The following is a 9295-nucleotide window of genomic DNA, read 5'->3' on the forward strand; positions in this document are numbered from 1 at the left end:
TTATGAGTGAGTCCCCTCGCTCTCAGGTTTAATTTAACAATTTTAAAATTTTATATATAAAAAAAAAAAATCTTTTAACTTAAGACTAACTCTTAACTTAATTTTATCTCTACTTTTAAGTATTTTACATATTTATTTTATTTTTATAAATTAATAGATTCATTGATTTATAATGAACTAACGTGCCATCACAGAATTATTAAATTTAGTTCATTACATATTATAATATACACTAAAGTAAAAAAATAAAAATAAATAACTAAAAAAAAAATTAAATATCTCGTTTTAATAAATTAAAATATTTTTTTTTTACGAGATGATGAATTATTTCTTATAAGTATTACGTAATTTTCTTTTTAGTATGTATTAAGTGAGAAGTATTTTTATTATTTTTGTGATTACTATGTTACAGTGGCTTTATGTGATAATAAACAATATTATTCTTCGTCAGAATCATTTTCTTCGCAACTACTTTCTAAATCCCTAGAAAAATTTAACCATGGCTGTATTTTGTCTACTGCAACAATGGCTTCGTAGCGACGATTATTTTTACGTGATAAAGGAGTATCTTCAATGACATACCTGTCATTGGGAAGAGTTTTTATGATGCGGTATGGGCCCTGATACTTTACGACTAGTTTTTGCGACTGCCCATCGTGAGGTACTTGCCGCTCTACTCTTACTAAGTCGCCTTCAGAATATTGTTTTGGGGCTTTTCTGTGGCTATTATATTTTTCTTGGTCTTTTGTTTGCTTTTCTATTATCTTTTCTCTTTCTTCTTCTCTACTACATACCAATTCCTCCTCAGAAGACACATTAACGGTGTCATTTAAAACTGCGCTGAGGATACCTTCACTTCTACATTTAATGTTAAAACCGAAAAGCAACTCTGATGGTGTATTTTGAGTTGTTTTATGTGTTGTTGTATTTAGCCCTAGCTGAATGTCTAGAATATTGTCATCCCAAGTCCTTTCGTCTTTACCATGATTTAAAGTTGAGAGTGCGTTCAAAATGGTTCTGTGCATTGCCGGTGGAAAGGTTTACCTTTCCACCTGCCCATTTGCTCTAGGAGTTGCTACTGCATTGACAACGTGCTTAATACCGCAGAACTTTGTGAACTCTTTAAAGATACCGCTTGTAAAGCTTGTACCTTTATCTGTAATGAGACGTGACGAAACACCAAAGTTACTAACGTGATCTTTAAGAATCTTAATTGTGGTAGAAGACTTAGTGTCCCTAACAGGTCTTATATTGACAAATTTCGTGAACCCGTCCACTATAACTAATAAGTAGCAGTTACCTTTCTTGCTTTTTACAAAGGGACCAAGATGATCCGCGTGGATCGTATGAAAAGGCACGCTAGGTTTATCTATAGGGTGAAGCTCTCCTTCCCGCCTTCCTCCCGGTGCTTTATGATGCAAACATTCAAGACAAGAGGACACATATTTTTTTACAAACTTTCGCATCTTTGCAAACCAGTAATTTTTGCGGATTCGTAGCAAAGTTTTATCGAAACCACAATGACCAACGTCGTCATGGTTCATTTTAAGAATTTGCCAACGAACTCCTTTCGGCACAAGCCACCTTATATCCTCTCCGATAATTCTGTATACACGATTATTTTTTAATTTGTAATTTTTGTGAATATCCATTATTTGTTCTGTATTAGGAGACGATAGGATTTCTCTTATCTTCTTTACTTCCTCGTCAGCGGATTGTACAGTTACTATCCAGTCTTCTTCACCGTTTTCGAGAGTCATAACGTCAAGATAAGTTGGGGTTTCCATCTCACCATCCCCAACTGGATTTCAGCTTAGCGCATCAACATGGGACATACGTGACCCAGGTCGGTATTCAATTGTACAATCAAACTCCTGAAGCTGAATCCACCATCGCGCAATTCGCGGTATCAAATCACGTTTGACCAAGGTAGCTCGCAGTGCGTTGCAGTCCGTAAATATTTTAAACTTAATACCTATAAGATAGACTTTAAATCGATTGAGGGACGCAACCACCGCCAGCGTTTCAAGATCGTAAGAATGAAATTTTCGCTCTTCCGTGTTAGTTTTTCTACTGAAATATGAAACAGGCTGGAAAACCCCATTGCAATTCGCCTGTAGAAGGATACCGGCTAGGCCTTCCTTACAGGCATCCGTGTGAACTTGAGTGTCAGCATTAGGGTTATATAACGTAAGAATAGGTCTATTTACCAACAACTCTTTTATTTTATTAAAAGCACAATCTTGGTTGTCAGTCCAAGACCATTTGGCATCTTTTTTTAACAAATCCGTTAGGGGTGCAGCCAATAAAGCATAATCTTTGATAAACCTCCTAAAATATCCCGATAGTCCCAGAAATTGTCTCACCTCATGCTGATTGCTGGGCTTAGGAAATTTAGCTACAGCCTCGGTTTTACGTGTACCAGGACGAATTCCATCTGAATTTACTTCGTACCCGAGAAAGTCAATCGTTTCAAGGAAGAAATGGCACTTGCTTAATTTTAGAGTGAGGCCACCTCTTTTAAGCAGTTCCAAAACTTCTTCCAATCGCTTTAGGCCTTCGGTTACGTCTTTCGAAGGAATAAGGATGTCATCCATATAGACTAATGCATATTTAATTTTTGCCTCAAGCAATATTTTATTAATTGTACGCTGGAAAACCGAGGGTGCGTTTACTAAACCAAATGGCATCCGGTTATATTCATACTGGCCATCGGGCGTCACAAAAGCAGTCTTGTGTCGTGATTCTTCCGCTATTGATATTTGGTAATAACCCGAGGCCAGGTCTAATGATGTAAATATCTTGTTGCCAGTCAATTGGTCGAGTTGGTCCTCGATGCGAGGGAGAGGGTAGTGTTCCTTTTTAGTCTTGCGATTCAACGCTCGGTATTCAATGCAAAGACGTTTATCGCCAGTTTTTTTCTGCACTAGTAGAATTGGACTAGCGTATGGCGAGGTTGACTCCCTAACTATGCCGTGGTCGACCATCTCCTGTACCATGTTTCTGACCAAAGAACGATCAGCATACGACATACGGTACGGTCGATAGACGACCGGTTCCGTGTCTTCAAGCTCAATCACCATCTCCGTAAGGTCTGTAAAACCCAGATCATGAAGTCCGGTCGAAAAACAATTGCGGTATTTTTCTACTAACTCCTGTAACATTGTTCGTTCATCTGTACTCAAATTGTCGTTACAGTTCAAATTATCGCTTTTCTGGGTTTCATAAAATGTAATATTGCATGAATTCAAAATATGTTTGTACGACTCAGAACTCTTAGGAACTACGCGTGATAAAAGTGTTCCCTTTTTAATTGCAATGATGTTGGCAGAAACGTTATAAATTAATAGGGCACCATGACCATTTCTAACTTCGTAGTCTCCCGGGAGAAGGTAGTGTTCCTTCCCTTCGGGGCCCCTTACCGATCCATTTACAAAAACTTGACCACACATATTCGGTTCAGCGATGATTTGAACAACACGTAATGTGTTTGCTGGTATTTCCGTATCTTTACTTGCTACTAAGCTAGTTTTAATATTCTGAATCTTTTGAAATATTATCTCCGTGGGAGTCTTTGTAATAATTATATCTGGATTTTCAGTAAAAGAATGACCTAATAAAACTGACTGAGTAATAACATAATCATCGACGATATACATATTCACAGTTTTCTTTATTCCTTGTACTTCAACAGAAACTATTGTCATACCTACTGGAGCAACAAGGTTGGCACCAATAGCTCTGAGAACGGGTAAATCATCCGATACTACTATTTCTAACTTAAGTTCTTTTGCTTTCGAAAGCCTAATGAGAGAACACTGACTTCCTAAATCCAAATGACAATCTATAGGGTTATTATTTATTTTAATAGTGATTATATATTTGGCAGTGTGGTCCTCCGTTTGACTTAATTGAGACACTTGTTTTTCAGGTTTACCTTTATTAGGATTTTTATCCTTCTCACGATCCCTACTAGTCTTATTTTTAAAGCAATGAATAGATAAATGGCCTGACTTCTCGCAGATAGAACACTTTGCAGGGGGTTTACTGCATTTGAAGCTCGGGTGACCAGGTTCATCGCAATTGTAACATATCATCTTCGTATCGAATTTTAAGCCACCGGATCTAACAGCCGATATGGTACTCCTACGCTCATTTCGAAGTTTAAAATATGTTTCGTGATTTTCGCGGCTTTGACCTACTTTGACAGTTCTAAGATATTTTAAGACCTTTTCCGGTTCTAAGAATTGTGCAGCTTGTGCACCAACCTTTACAGCCCTATCTTCAATGCCATACAGTAAACAATCTACAGCCTGGCGTCCATAAATTTTACATCTATTTAATAAATTCATCTTAGCGTAATAATACTGTTCAAGAGATTCTCCATATTTAACCCGCTTAGCCAGCATTTCAGTCAAGAGTTCAGCGTAGTCTTCACGAATGGGAAATGACTCTATCAACTTGTTTTTCCATTCGATCCACGTATACTTCATAGTTGGTAAACTCTGATACCACGACTTAGCTACACCAGTTAGTTTTGGAAGAGCGTAATGAATGATTTCCTTATCCTCCCACCCGTAAATTTCAGAACATTCTTCCACCTTTGTAAGCCAAGTTAAAATTGTTTGCTCTTTTGACATAGGATCAAACTTAGGTATAATATTAGTATTAAAAGTTAACTTTGACTTATCTGAACTCTTGACTGACTGCAATATTGACAAAAATTTATCTAGTATAGCATCAGTATTAGAACTATTTTTTTTACGCCGCCTAGAAACAGATGGTTGCGGCTCACCTGACTCACTTGATGAACTCATATTCCTTTTGCGTCTTGTTCTGAGTCTAGAATTACTTACCTCGTCCGCTCGTGTACAATTGTTATTCGTTTCAGCTCTTCCCCTAGTATCATCTTGTTCCAGATAATCAGCGTTAACCGCTTGTTCTCGTGCAAATACAGGAGTGCAAAGAGATCTTTCTATTACAGATCTCTTCGCCCATGAATTACAGTTCGCTGCTGACGCTCTCCGTCGAGCTGCTCATTTCTCTCAACCTCGGTATGGCGCACCCGCGATACCCTTGGTTGCTCTGAATAACAGTGTCTAGCTCTCCTGACCTGTCCCTCTAACCTGGGATCTCCTGGTCAGCTAGCATGACTAGAAGCACCTTGCCTCAGATCTAGCGCTTCCCGACCCTGACCCTCGAACCTGGGTACACCTGGGTCTGCACTAGATCTATCATGGCTGCCTCTACTACGGTGATCATCAACACGATCCATAGCCAAGAGCTGAAACTGACAAATTTCAGTTTAGACACCTCGTTTGTAACAACCACAGTATTAAACCTACGGCTATGAGTAATAACTCATAATAAAAACAATCGATATCTCAGGACAAGAAGGAAGGAATTCCTATTAGGTTATATTCATTAACTACAATGCAGTTAATGATTATAGATAAATAGATAGATACTCTTTATTGCAACACTTACAGAGAAAACAGTTTATTGAAAAGAGAAAAAAAAACAAAAAAATAACTTAACAAAAAAAAAGTAGAACAAGATAAAATGCACTAAATATGTCTTATCGCTTCAAGCGATCTCCTCCAGGTAACTCATTATGAAAAAAAAAATATCATGATTATCTCGTAGATAAGGTATAACCTAATTCTTAATGTTAATTACTAAAAATATTTTAATTCTTACTTTTATTTTAAAGAAACCGAAATAGATTTGCGTGCTGTTAAGCAGAATTTGGCTAAGGAAAGAACAAATTTTAAATTGAAAAGAAATACATATATAAACAAACAGTATCAAAGTCAAACTAAAATCTGACTAAGAACTTTAGAGTGTTATGTCATTGCAGTGCCTTAAATTATTGGTGTAGTCCCATTACGATCGTAACTCTTCCTATTTAGTATACTGGTATACTTTAGGATTTAGTTTGAAACTAAATTTATTGTGATTGTTAAAGAGGTAGAAAAAAAAAACAATAAAAAAGTAATTAAAAAGTGATAGTAGGTAATTGGTCAATAACATTGATTAGCATAATTTGCTATCCATTTTCGTAGATAAAGATAGTGTTTCCTTGATAAAACATTGATAATAGGATAAAACCGACTTTTGATATTTGCGTGGGAATACGAATAAAATAAAATAAATGTCAAGTAGGTAGATGTACCCACGCGATACTTACGTTTTTACGTTGGCGTGGAACAGAAAAAAGTATTATTTTCCTTTTATCCCACTTCTGAATTGAAGGCCTAGCACCAGGAAACAGGAACTTTAAATAATTTTCACAACACTGATTTTAACACATCTTATATTTTGGAATTCTACCAATCGTGCTCACACAATCGTCTAATGCCACGTCCGTCCGCCTCATCGTATGACCACCTCCCACCCTCAATCAAAAAACTACCGCACAGATGTACCCTCAAAAGTATCGTTGATTGATTATTTTATAACTAGTTTGTGTTTCTACATTTTAATTATTATTAATATAATTCACACGTATATTTATAGGAATTTCGAAAAAGAAAATAACAAATATTAGTGCAACAATTATCAAGATCAATTACTGCATATAACTCAATATCACAAATATACGTAACTTTTAATGTAGTTATTTATACGCTAGCTATAATAATTATTAGTAGGCTTACACTATATACAGGCCCGATGATACTAATTTGATAAGATTTTAATTTTTTAATTTGAAAAATAAGATTTTTGTTTATTTATTTAATTTTCATCTACAGTCGGTAAGGCAGGAATGATGTTAATTTTAATTTCTGACCTTTATCTTCCGCCGATTTCTTATTAACAAATTGTATGCTGAATTGGTTACCGATTAATTTTGCTCTAATAAAAATAATAGTTTAAGGAAAACTAATAATCACGCTTTTGTAAATAAACTCAACTAAAAGGTAGAAATTAGTTTGGCTTTTTAAAACAACCTGGTTTTTTAGTTTGCTGTTATGCCAGTGGTCGCCAACTAGTCGAAATTCGACCAAAAAAATTATAGTAACTTTCCTGGTTTACCTTCTGCATTCCAGTACACAGAGTTAATTCATATATAGGTACTGCAGTCAACTATTTGGCTTAACTATTTTTTTGATATTTTGAGAAGATAGTAAAATTACTATGAGTAAAACTATTGTAAAGTTGATTGAATTGTTGTAATTATGATTTGGTTTCTGTTTTTATTTTTGTATTTCCTTTTTTTTGTTCTCGTTTTAATCTGCTATGTATTTAATTAGTGTAATTGGTGTTAACCGTACTAATTGAATTAAAAGTAAATAAATAAATAAATGAGTACACAGAGTTTATTCATTATTAGTGATAGAAGCTGAAACCGACTTACGCCATTCTACTTCAAACCTATAAAGAAGGTCGGCCCTCCGTTTACTGACTTCCGTTGCTTACCCAGCGCTCTAGACTATTTTTCGATGTTGCTACGTATGTGATATGTATAAATATATACAAAGTGTAAATGAAAACCGAAATAGTACTTTACAGGCCTTAAAAGTACATTATGTACTGTCTCTGAGACTTATCTGTTAAACCGAAAACCTAATAGTTGTTGAGTACACCACCGCCATCGTTTTTACTGAAAGAAATTAGATACAGCCCTCACATTACATACAAAACTAAAATCTTGTGACTCCTGTCACTTTATTAGGTACTATGCGTGTGTCGGTCTTTTATCTTCAATAGGGTTGTCATAAGTAAACACTTAGAATTTTTTTTATTCGTTTGTACGGAAAAATAAATATGCTTCTTTAGTTTAATATTTTTACAGGGTGATTCCTTATGAAATATACTTATGCATCCTTCAATATTATTTCGTAATTCTGTTATACGTTGTTATATATGTCGGAGATTAAAATTAAAGTGATTATTATTTAGAACGCCATCTGTTATAAAATAGTTGTACTACACAAAATTGTGAAGCGCCATCTATGTGCGAACTCAGGTATTGTTTGTTCTAGTTTATTTAATCGCTCAATTGACTTCGACATTCAAATTAATCACTCAATTGACTTGGACATTTGAGGTCAATCGTTCGGTTGAGTTAGACATTCAAACCTGGGTGGGGTTGGTGTGGCGGGGGTTGACGATTCGTTTAGAGTAGGGCTGGTGCCCGGTGGACAGTTGTTGTTGAGAGCTTAGTGGAGCATGGTCTCTAGTCACACCGCCGCGCCAAACCCATCGTTCGCTACATAGTGCTATTTACCTAGTTATTTACGAAGTGTTTAAAAGTGATATCTGTGTGAACTACAGTGTGTTAATTATTATTCGAAGTGGAAATATTGTGTGCAATAAATCATGTGATTAGCTTCTCGCGTTTATTTGCCCGAGTACCCACAATTATGCAATCGGATCAAGAAGAAGAACTCGCCCACGATAATGAGTTGCCACTTCGGCCTCCGTTATATATATGAATGTATAATATAGCCTTTTATCACCGTTAACTAAGGATCGTAGTGTAATGTTGTATTGGCTACGCCGATACACTTTTTGTGACAGAGCTCGTGTGGGGAAGTACCTACTACCGCCACGCCTATCTCTACCGCCAATCAGTACCTACTGTTGTGCGAAAACCTGCAAAGCGTGGTTACTGGTGTAATTTCAGGCACTTGAAGCATCTGGTTTATGGAAACAAGGCGGCACTTTAAAGGCGAAAAAAGCACAACAGCGAGACACCGTGAGCGGTGGCATCCTTATGCGGTTGATATTCCATCAACACGCACGAAACGTTTTTCATCCACGTTTCTGATACGTGCCGCTTAGATGTGGTACGCCCTCCCGGCAACTGTGTTTCCTGCCACGTATAATTTGAGTACCTTCAAGGCTAGAGTGAATAGGCTTTTTCTAGGCAAGCGTGCTCCAACCTAGACCTCATCATTGCTTTCTAACGGGCATGATTGTCGTCAAACGCTGGCCTATCGTTAATAAAAACAAATATATATATATGTAGTGTGTTTATAAGCGATGATTTTCCACTTAACGTCCGGTGGTCCATTCGCAAATTATAACAACAAAAATAAATAATGTATAAATTAAAAAACCCCGTACTTAAAATATAATGTTCATTGACGCGACGAGCTCCCTGGCACAGCAGTGAGAACTGTGAGTTTAAGTGGAAGGTCCCGGGTTCCATCCCAGCAATTGAAATTTGTAATTTCAGCATTGGAAATTTGTAATTTCTTTATTTTCTCTGGTCTTGTTATCGCTAAGCGATTTAGTGTTCCGTCGAGATGTCGCGTAGAAATCGATTAGGGGTACCTAACATACT

Source organism: Pararge aegeria, chromosome 24 (assembly GCF_905163445.1).
Source record: "Pararge aegeria chromosome 24, ilParAegt1.1, whole genome shotgun sequence".
Taxonomy (NCBI): domain Eukaryota; kingdom Metazoa; phylum Arthropoda; class Insecta; order Lepidoptera; family Nymphalidae; genus Pararge; species Pararge aegeria.